Raw genomic sequence first — 10546 nt, forward strand, 5'->3', positions numbered from 1 at the left:
AAACGAAAACGTGCAGAGTCTGCCTTTTCCCGCCAAAGCCGAGGTAGCTGGCACGGTCAACGAGTTCAAGGACAGGCGTTAACGATGGCACGAGCAGCAGCACCTTCCTTTAAACTCTCTTCGTGCGACTAGCGAAGCGGCAGATCTCGTGGCTCAAGTTAACCAATAAGACAACGCCTGCACACGGCACTCAAGAGCCAGGCCGGTGATTTGGCGCGCACTCGGTGCTTACAGAAGCGGCGGAGACACCGGGCTTGGCGGTCGCTACTGTGTGGCTATGGTCTTGTGAAGGGATAAATTTGCCGCGCAACGGTTGCGTCATGTTATTTGGTCGTGGACCGGTTGGACATTTCGACAAGACAAGCTGCTTCCTGTTCTTCGGCAGCTTACATATCGATGTGCTCCAAAACTCTTGTGTTCCTTGTGGTGTTCGTCGACGAAACTTTGAGGGTATGTTGTGCGGAGTTGAGACGGCTGACCGGGGAAAGAAGGAATGCGGTTCGCCGGTACAAACCTTGAGAACGCACAGCAGGGCTTCTAAATGTGAGTACATATGAAACTAATATGTACACTGCTCTATTCATTCTCTTCGAGTTATAAAGCGCATAATTTTAAGCACTTAAATAAAAAAAGAAGCTATTGCGCTTTTGTCATCTCTCCGAACTCGCGCCCAATTGTTGTGCTTCATCTAAACAAGAGGCGGGTATTGTAGCGGTTTTCGTAATTGTGCACGACCTCAGCGAACAGAAAGAGTAAGACCTTGTTGAGTTGATCAGCTGATGCTTGACGCCGGGCCCATTACCCTCGCGAGCTCGAGGGTGAAACTGGAGACGTACCGGAATCACCCGCCTCGCCGCCATTTTTGCCGGTTTCGTGGGGAGGGAGGGTGCCGTATTGTTTCGGATGTTTCGGAGCAGCTGTTTAGAGCTGTTCTTCTCAGGCTTCCCGCCTTTCTAATATATTTATTATTGCGAAAGCAATAGACAGCTTTAGTTGCACGTACGTAGAGCTTCTACGTGTAAGCAGTGCGCATGAGTAGAACGTAGCGGCCGCGCGCTGGTCTCACGGACTACGTGAGATTCAATGCTTTGCGTGCGTTTGTTGCGCACATAGACAGCTTCGCGCGGGAGTTTCGCGAGATCACGAACAATGATAGCGGGCCGTGCGCGCGCAGACCGCTTGCATGGAAACACGGCGACAGGATTGAATCGGCTACCGCCGTGTTCACATTTCCCGATAGATGGAGCTACGTGGTCCCTCTTGGCGCGCGTCGCGTACGTGTAGCTAAAAGCGTTTCAGATACCGCGCACGTAAGGTTCGTAGGCTCTTCACGTTTGCGTACGTGAAGTCTCTACGTACGTATAACTCAAGCTGTCTAATACTACGCCAGGTCTAACCGCTCGTCGCGTATGCCGTGGCTCCCCCAGAGCCGGCGCGGCGCTTAGCAGGTGGTGTGACGTCAGCTCTCTCCGTTGCTATGACGACGCGTGACGTCAGCTTGCTCCCCGCTCGTGGCGTGTGCAGTGCCCCCCGAGCATGCGTCGCGCCCACGGTGTACGAATGTACTGAGGTGTTGACACTGCGCCCGCCGGCGCGTCCATAGTATCATAGAGAAAGGGATTGAACAAGAGCGGACACTCGGCGAAAATTGGAAACAGGAAACACGTCACGCTATAGTATTAACATCGACGAATTGGGGCCGCGAGCATCGAAAAAAAGAAGAATGTTAAATGAGATTAACAGAAATTGTTTTATTTTCTTTATTCTTTCCCGCAAAAATTAAAAATATCTGCGTATAAATTAAATTAAACTTTGCGGCTTACTTCGGTTGCCTAGCGACAGGCGAACCGGCGAATGACGAGCCAGATGTTTGCGTCATTCGACAGACACACCGCCGAAGCGAGAGAGACCGGCCGCGCATCTGAGCGTTGGACTGCTCGGGCACCCGTCTGCCTGTTTTTCTATTTTGGGATTTAGCCTGGTTTGGTGGCCTCCCGGCGAATTATTGCGTTCATTCGGAACTTCGACATGGCAGCACTGCACTATTGGACTACTGCAAGGTGAGAAACTTTGTTCGACAATCTGCGACCTACAAGCAATTAGGCTTACTGCCCGGCACCTAGGCTAGACTTGTGACACTGTTAACGAAAAACAGCGTGGCCGTCGTGGAGCAGTTAATTTGAATTAAAGAATCGTACTGGCAGATGTTTGCGACGCTTCCTATAAGCCCCAATATTATTTTAACTAATTTCGGTAGTTTTTGGGCACGCTAGTCGCACAGGGTGCTGTGACGCAGTTTCGCGGGCACTGAGTTTTACTGCGACAAGTTTTGGCGCTTTCTCTGACTGCCAACATTATTGAAACTAATTTCATTACTTTTTGGGCTACCTTTCGAGCGCAGTGGGCGCGCCTGGCGCTGTGACTCGGTTAGCGAAAATAAGCTCGGCCGTGGTGCGCGGTTTCGCGCTTTAATGCACTGACAAGTTCATGGCGCTTTTCTTTCTCTGACGCCCAACATTGTTGCAAATTATTTTCGATACTTTTATGTTATGAGGCCCGCTCGCCGCGCCTGTTGTGACGCAGCGAAAAGCAGCTCTGCCATGGTGACAGTTAGTTTGGCGCGTACTGAATCTTACTGCGACAAGTTTGTGGCAATTTTTATGTCCCCGCAACAATTTAAAGGCTGTTTCACATGCTGCGACTGCAACGACGAAAATCGGTGCTGTCGCACGCGTCGCAATGCGATTTTTAGAGGGCTCATTTCACATGATTGCGATTTCAACAATGCGACTGGTGCGACGCCCAGGGTTGCTTACTGCCAGGGTCTCGTTCGGCTTCGTGGCACACGCTGCATAATTCTTTTATTGTAGTGAATAAAACGTTTACACTATAATATTATTGACTTCTCTTGATTAGAAGCAAATAATATGTACGTTTACTAATTTAAAAACGTTAGTTAAGATTTGTCTTGGGGTGCGCGACGGCGGTTTCTGTAGTTCAGTGCGACATCGCGCACGTAAACAGCTGTTCGCAGGTGGTTCAGCGCTGTGTGTTGTCTTATCTACATTCTATGACCGTTTCGTTCTGCCTGCGCTACAACAATCTACAAGATGACCTATCGACAAGTTCATATAGCTACCCTCACCGTATATGCAGTATTCGGAATTCGGCTGCCACGAAGTTGTCGTGTCGGCCCAACAAGCTCCTCGCGCTACCCGTGCTCGGCGTCAGCTTCTGGAGAAATGATGCGTGTATATTGCCCGTCATTGCGCATATGTGGTGCCTGCTCCTAGCCATATTCTTACGCCAAACGCAACAAGAAGCACCAACCCGAACGCCCGCGTGTGCCCCTGAACGAAGCCTCAAACGATCTGTGTGATTACGACGTGGAATGAAAATTGTGTTGTGAAATTCAACCTTAGCGCTAGCCTGGTTCGTCCATCGCCGTGCTTGCGCTGCGAATATATATGTGGGAGCCCTCTCTAAATATTTCTAAAGGCGCAAAAGCCGACGCATCAAATGTTTCGAGCAGTTACCGTCACTTTTGTAGAAACCTGTACGTTGTAACATAGCATTCTAAAAGACACGCTTCTCGTCCACTTTGTTGTCCCGTGTCTCGCGCTGGTAGTATACTCGGAACTTCTAACAAGAAGACCATATCAATACGCGCTATTCGTAATGCAGGATCGTAGGCCCACGGCAGGCGCACTTGCCGTAGAATTTTTCAGCTTTCAGCTCAGCCTCGCACGCCTCTCACGGTTAGCCTGTTTTGTGGAAATAAATATTATTATTATATTATTAATGTTATTAGATATTATAGTTTCTTCACTGTAATATATAGCAATCATCCAGATTTCTTGAGCTAGTCATGCATTTAGTCTGTATTAGATCAACATTGTTACGACATGCTTATGGGAGTCATTTCAAACTAGATTGCTCAGCCAGAGAAAGCACAAATGCAAGCCTCAATGTTTATTCCAATTTGGTATTCCTAAACAGATTGTATTGGCAGAATTTTATGCCTGCTTGCATTTCGTGCAATTCAATGTTCAGAGCTGGAAAAACTGATTCCTTTTCTAGCTGTCGAAAGGCTGCTTCAATGTCGATAGCAAGCTATAATTATTCATTTCGAAAGTGTGAAGCAATGACTATATGTCTAAGCTTATCAATGCGTTTTTGTTCCACGCACAAAATGAATGCATGACGTGCTTATGTACTTATTTATTTATATACCTCGCAGGCTGCAAGGTTGGAGTATTATGCAAGGGGGAATAAAGAAGTTGTTACAAAAGGAAGAAGGGCACAACATTAAGAAAAAAACCAGCAAAAGAAGCAGTACCAACACATTGCACCAACTAGCCCAACGTGTTTTACTGGCACAACATTATACAATACTTAACAAACAATAACAGAAAAAGTTACTGCCCATGCACCCTGTAGAGACGGTGAACCAGCAAAGCTGAAATGTGCAGCCCCGGTGTTTATCACTGGGTTAATTCCAATGGTTTGTTCAAGTCTTTCTGTATTATTGGTTATGTCTGCGTTTCTTAATGAGGTTATGCACATGTTTGGCTTGGGTTTATCACATTCTTTATTTGGAATGCCACACATTGCACTTTGCAAGATCACCATCATAGAAAGTGCAATGGAGTGGTTCATTGTGTTAATCCAGCGGGTCCATCAAAGTCTTTCTGAATTATGTTACGCACTTGTGTTTTGTAATGCATTAATCATAATGTTTATGACTCAGTTATGCACTGTAGTTACGAAGTGACACACTGGGGCTGCACATTTCATTTAATTAAATACAGGGACACATTTTCGAACCTATTGGGAAGTCGGAGAGACTGCTGCTAGAGAGAAACGACGTCACTATCTGTCTAGCCAATGGCCCACCACACCTTTGCTGTGATAATAATGACATCATGATCTTGTCTTAACCCCATCCCCCTCTGTGTCCCTTCCCTGCAATAATACGCAGATATGTATGTTTGAAATGCATAAGCATTTCTATGTCTACCCAACAAGAAATGTCTCCGTCCATCATGCAAGACGAATGCAATGGCTCATATCCCTACACTAGGGTTTTTGGGATCGGACCATGAGTGTTTCGCCTAGGCATATACAGCTTCACTGTAAAAAGAATGAACGCCTTTCTGCTAGAGACCAAGACAATCATGAGGTGTATTAACAAATGAAAGTTTATTGAACATGCCGAGTAAATGCTGTTCGACAAGCAATAAATCGAATTTATACAAAAAGCAGAAGCAAGATCTGATGTGTGTCCATACAGATCCCAACAGGAAACGCATCCATCTCTGAAAGTGTAACAGCGGCCATGCTGACACAAGATTCTCCCAGTGTATTTGCATCTACAGCATCAATAATTTCTCTAGGCAGCGGATCTCCACAGAATGCTAGCTTCTTCCTCTACAATGCACTCTCCACATCTGAGCGTGCATTGTAGAGGAAGCTAGCATTCTGTGCAGATCGGCTGCCTAGAGAAATTACGGAAGCTGTAAATCTAAAAATGCTGGGTTAATCTTGTCAGCACGGCCTCCTTTAGAAATGGATGCATTTCCTGTCAGGAAACGCACATGCATTTTTGCTTCTCCTTTTTGTGTATGTTCAGTCTATTGCTTGTCAGCGAGCATTTACTCGGTGTGTACATTAAACTTTTGGTTGTTAGATCATCTCGGTTTTCTTGTTTGTCCTATGTGTTCTCTGGTGCCATTTGCAGCCAGGCTATTCATATTTTTTTTTTAGACTGCAACAAGTCACTTTAATGGCCCTCATGATACCTTATAAAATCTTTTATTTGGCCAATGTAGCAAGAATGTATAGTGTGAAGCAGTAAGAACAGGGTATGCTAACTTCTAATTAAAAGGTTTATTGTGAAAATGCAGTGATCTATAAAGGTTACCACGAAGTAGTACAGCAATAAAACCTGATAAAGACTAGTGCTTGGTGAAACCAAACATAAAAGCGAAAAAAGGAGAAAATACATATAAATATACAAGTCCAGGGGAAAAGACATTGTGATCACCAAGTGTGCATGTGGCTACCTTCCAGGAAACTCATTTTTTTCCCAATGGCAAGGAACTGGAAGAATGTGCTTGCATAAGCAAGCTGTCAGTCTGTCTATTGGAATAACAACAGTGTTTCTTGAAAGGTGCCGGCATGCAGGATTGGCAATTGTAATGATTTTTTCCTGCACTTGGAATTTTTCTCTATTTTCTTTCTGTAGCATATTTATTTATGTTTGGCTGCATCAAGCACCAATTTTATCTATCCTTCAAAGATGTCTTTCTTTTTCTGGGGAAAACTCGGGGAAGGCAGGAGATGGAAATTCAAGACGATGAGCAACATGAGAACAAGGTGAAAGTAGGAGCCAACGTTTCCACACGTGGACCTTAAAGAAGACAAGTCCACTTGTCGAAACGTTATATGGGGTTTAAGTTTATGTAGTGTCATACTACTGTTACACTGCTATTGCCAGATCAGTGTACTATATGTGCCTTATGTTTGCTTGCATCTTCATGATTAGCAACCTCCTCTGTGTGTTTGGCAGTTGCATACAGTCTCCTGGCCTATTTGTTTGCCCCCATATTCCACGGTATGGGCCTGTTTTGTTTCAAGTTCAGGTACTCCCGAGGTTGTTTCTGAAGGGAGGGGTAGTCGTCTTTCCATCTCATATGCTAGCTGGCATAGTATCTTGGGACGAGGTTCTGAGCTCTTGAGACAAAGAATTTGTGCTGCAGGCTGCAACCCTACTCTGTCTAGGTGCTTGTTCGTTAGCTCTTTCTCATAGAGGTCTTCAAGCATGGTACAGTTGGAAAGACCTGTTATTACTACCCGATGCCTGTATTCGATGAGTTGTCTTTTTTGTGTGCTGCTGGTAATGCATACTGTACCACACCTTGGACACAAGCACAGCATCTGTGATTTTCTATAGTATCCACTCGTCCACCCCCATTATTTCGAGATTATTCTTTTCACCAGGTGTGGAAGTTGCGCCCAGGCATTGCATAATTGTTTCACCCACGTGCTGGCTCTGCCGTCATGGGCTTACACTAGCTGAGGATTTGTGGATGTTGACTTGCGGGCATATTTGTCCAGCTATGTGGATCACAATGTGCAATCTCGGGTAGTTCTTGATTCTAGTCTTTCTTTTTTTGTCAACGTCGATATGAGCTGACTTATCAGAAAGCGAGGCCAGACTGGCCAAGAAAGTCTGCAGTGTTGTCGAGGGCTTGTTGCATCATTCTTGATTTCTGTATAAGATAGCTTTCCCATAGACTGTAATACACCATAGGCTTTAGTGTTTCTTGTAGTATGCCTGTGTTGTTGGTGTGTATGGGCCTAATGTACCTCCAACTCTCACCTGGAATTTTCTGTCTTTCAGAAAGTTACTGTTTAAGTGCTCTACCAGAAATGTTTTTGCTCATCGTTCCTCTTATTAGAGCAGCATGAGCTACTGCTGTTAAAAGCCTCTTCACTCTCTTCATTCTTTCATAAGCGGCATTACACAATGTCCTGCAATAAAGTTTCTGCTGCTTATGGCCCACTCATATCTGCCAGAAGGGACAACTCTTGAAAAAAATTTTTTTTGTGCTATGTGTGCGACGTAGTATGAGCATTCATGCCTTGACATTTATACATCTGTAGAACCAGCTTCCTGACAGAGTACTTGCTATACCTGATCATGCTTATTTGTGCAGTGCTGTTGAACAATACATATTGATGCAATGAATATTTACACACTCGAATTATCACGAAAGATGGTTTTACAATTCCGCCCTTTGCTTTCTATTGGTGTTAAATTTTGCATAAGCATGCCCCCCTATGCAATAGCATTTTGAAGTGTAAGGGTTCAATAAAAGGTGAACTAAACCTAAGTGCAAGAGCTTTTTTTCTCACCTACGACTCCCATCGAAATGCGACTTCCATGGCTGGCAAATCAACCCCTCGCCTTGTGTTAGCAGCAGGTTGCTATAGCCACAGTGGCAGGTGAACAAATTGAAGAACAATATTTCTGTCTAATTTTTTTTCTTCCCTATATGTAAGTAAAGTTTGGAATAAGTTTGTCATTGCAAAAAAAGCCCAGTTTGTGGTCTTTTATTGAATAAACAACATATTGTGTATAGTTGAAATGCAGAAATTTGTTCTAAAATCCTCGGGTTATGTATGTTCTTGCAAGTAGCATGCTATTTCATTACTTATAAAGATAGTAATCGCAGCGGATATCGTTATATGGGTTTACACACTAATATATGTGATCACAAACTTATTAGAAACTTACTAGAAACATGTAAGGCATGAATGTTTCTGCACACTTGATCAGCTGTGAACATGCAAGAACTGCTTGTACTGGCTGACTTCACTACACAGTTTTGATTTACTTTTCTTCAGCGTGTCGTTTTATACTGTTTTATCCCCACAAGAACAGGCCGTTTGCCTGCTTTTCGCATTGTTGCACGAGTTCTACATAATTGTGCAGGAGGGTACGTCGTCACTTTGCCACTATAGCAAGCAATTTAATTAATCTACTAGCTGTACAGTTAATTACCTTCCAGAGCAAGTGTTCATACAGATGCAGTAAGGATACAAAGTCCGCAACATAGTCTATGTTTATTGGTTTCTGTGCAAGGAAAAAAAAAATTCTCCAGAGAAGAGGTGCAACTTAACGTGCATGTAATATTTTATTCAAACCACGGATTTAATGCTATCGTAGCAAATTCATTACGATAGCCTACACTTTTGCTCTGTCAAATTTAATAAGAGGCAAGATAAGCTTTCAAGATGCATCGGGAAATTCATGCTTGAAAACCGACAAGAAAATGCAACTGAACGGTACCGCGTTCAGCGCAACGTTGAAACTTCGGGTACTTTGCTGTCTTGTCATTTGCCGAGGTTGAAATAATTCAAGCTGCTCCGTAAGCACGATTTTTGCATGCTACTCAACAAAAGAAAATTGTGACGACCTCGTCGTCTGCTGGGGATCGAACACCTGTTAGCACTGACAACTCGCAAAGGCGTACGAAGCAAACGTGAAAATGCACTTCGTTTGCTGTGTAGCGTGTCAACAAACGCATAGCAATCGGAGAATGCAATCTGCGGTACAAGTTTTTTATTCTCCCTTCGCGTACGTACCGAATTCGACGATCCACGTCTGCGTGCATTGCACTTGTCGTACGAGACGCCATTTTCCAAAACAAACCGGCGAAATAGCTCCGTTGACAGCTCTCCGCGCAATTTCGACGGAAAATCGCAGCGATCGGTGCGACGGTGCGACTGTGCGACCAACCGGTTGGTCGCAGCCGAAAATCGGGGGGTCGGCACTGCGACTGCGATTTTCATCGCAAACGACGGAAATCGCACTTCCGGTGCGACGAAAATCGCATCATGTGAAACAGGCTTAAGCCTTCTTTCGGTACCCACGCTTGTCGAAAACGCGACGAGCAATCGTCAAGAGTGATAACACGGGAGTGCGTTGCTTGCGCCTGCAGAACGCACAAGAGATAAGCCACGGAGCTCAAACGCCAGGAACTAGTAACTCGAAAATTCTGTTTTCTGAACGGCACCCACGCGTTTTGTCTTGAGTGCGAGTAGAAGGAATTCTGCGAGCGTCCAGCATGCTCTGGTTGAGAGCCTGTGTTGTGGCCACCTCTGTGTATTCGTAGCGTACTATCGCGTTGGTTGTAGCCAAGTTCGCGAAACGCGCCGTTGCCCGCGCATTGGTGCTATTAAAGTGCAGGAAATAAGTATTGGGAAGAGGGGAATGCTTGGAATTAGAATGTGTTTGTGGTATGTACGGTATTGCTTGGGATGAGTCAGGTATTTTCTACGCCCTGTGTGTAAATACGAACTGCTTTTGTTTGTAATGCCGCCCACTCACCACTTTCGCACGCTTTGCCTCTACAGGCATTATTCTTACATGTTAATACCAAAATAACGCTTGTAATTTTTTCAGCTCACGTCGTCTGGTGGAGCTTCCTGCGGAAACTGCTGCTTACCTGGTGCCACAACGCTGGATGAATGCACAAAAAGCCCGCGACGAGCATTTACAAAAAACAATATAAACGTTAATTTTTCCTCATTTCACAAGGTGTCTTGCGTCTTTATGAAATTGCACGTGGCACATATTCAATGGAGGCTTGTGACGATCGTTCGGAATCAATTTTACTTAATAAAATGATTTGCAAATAAATATTTAATAAATAAAAAATAAATTTATAAAGAAATACTTGCTGCAAAAGCAAAAAAAAAAGCGGAGCCGGCGTGACGCGCACCAGCTAGTATTCAAAACGGGCGCGCACAAACCCGTAACCGGAAGTATGCTTCAGGTTTTAACATCCACGGCTTGGTGCGCTGCAGTCAATTCGGCCGCTGGGCTCTATGGGAGTGTCCGCTCTTGTTGTATTCCTTTCTCTATGATAGTATGTTCGGCCGCGGCGGGGCGCACCCTGTGGTTCTACTGCGAGACGACAGATGGCGCCGCGACCAGCGGGCTCAGATAAGTGGGCTGGCGCCTTGAGATTCCACT

General features: G+C 44.9%; 1 long non-coding RNA gene across 2 annotated transcripts; it reads left to right on the forward strand.

Moving 5' to 3' along the window:
• The first annotated feature begins 254 nt into the window (after nucleotides 1–254).
• Nucleotides 255–10107, forward strand: LOC129388151 (uncharacterized). 2 transcript variants are annotated; one of them, XR_008615179.2, is made up of 2 exons: nucleotides 255–543; nucleotides 9974–10107. It is a non-coding gene; the product is annotated as an uncharacterized lncRNA (long non-coding RNA). The 2 variants fall into 2 exon arrangements; XR_008615180.2 differs by lacking the exon at nucleotides 255–543 and adding an exon at nucleotides 1310–2060.
• The last annotated feature ends 439 nt before the right edge of the window (nucleotides 10108–10546 follow it).

This window comes from Dermacentor andersoni, chromosome 10 (genome assembly GCF_023375885.2).
Source record: "Dermacentor andersoni chromosome 10, qqDerAnde1_hic_scaffold, whole genome shotgun sequence".
NCBI lineage: Eukaryota > Metazoa > Arthropoda > Arachnida > Ixodida > Ixodidae > Dermacentor > Dermacentor andersoni.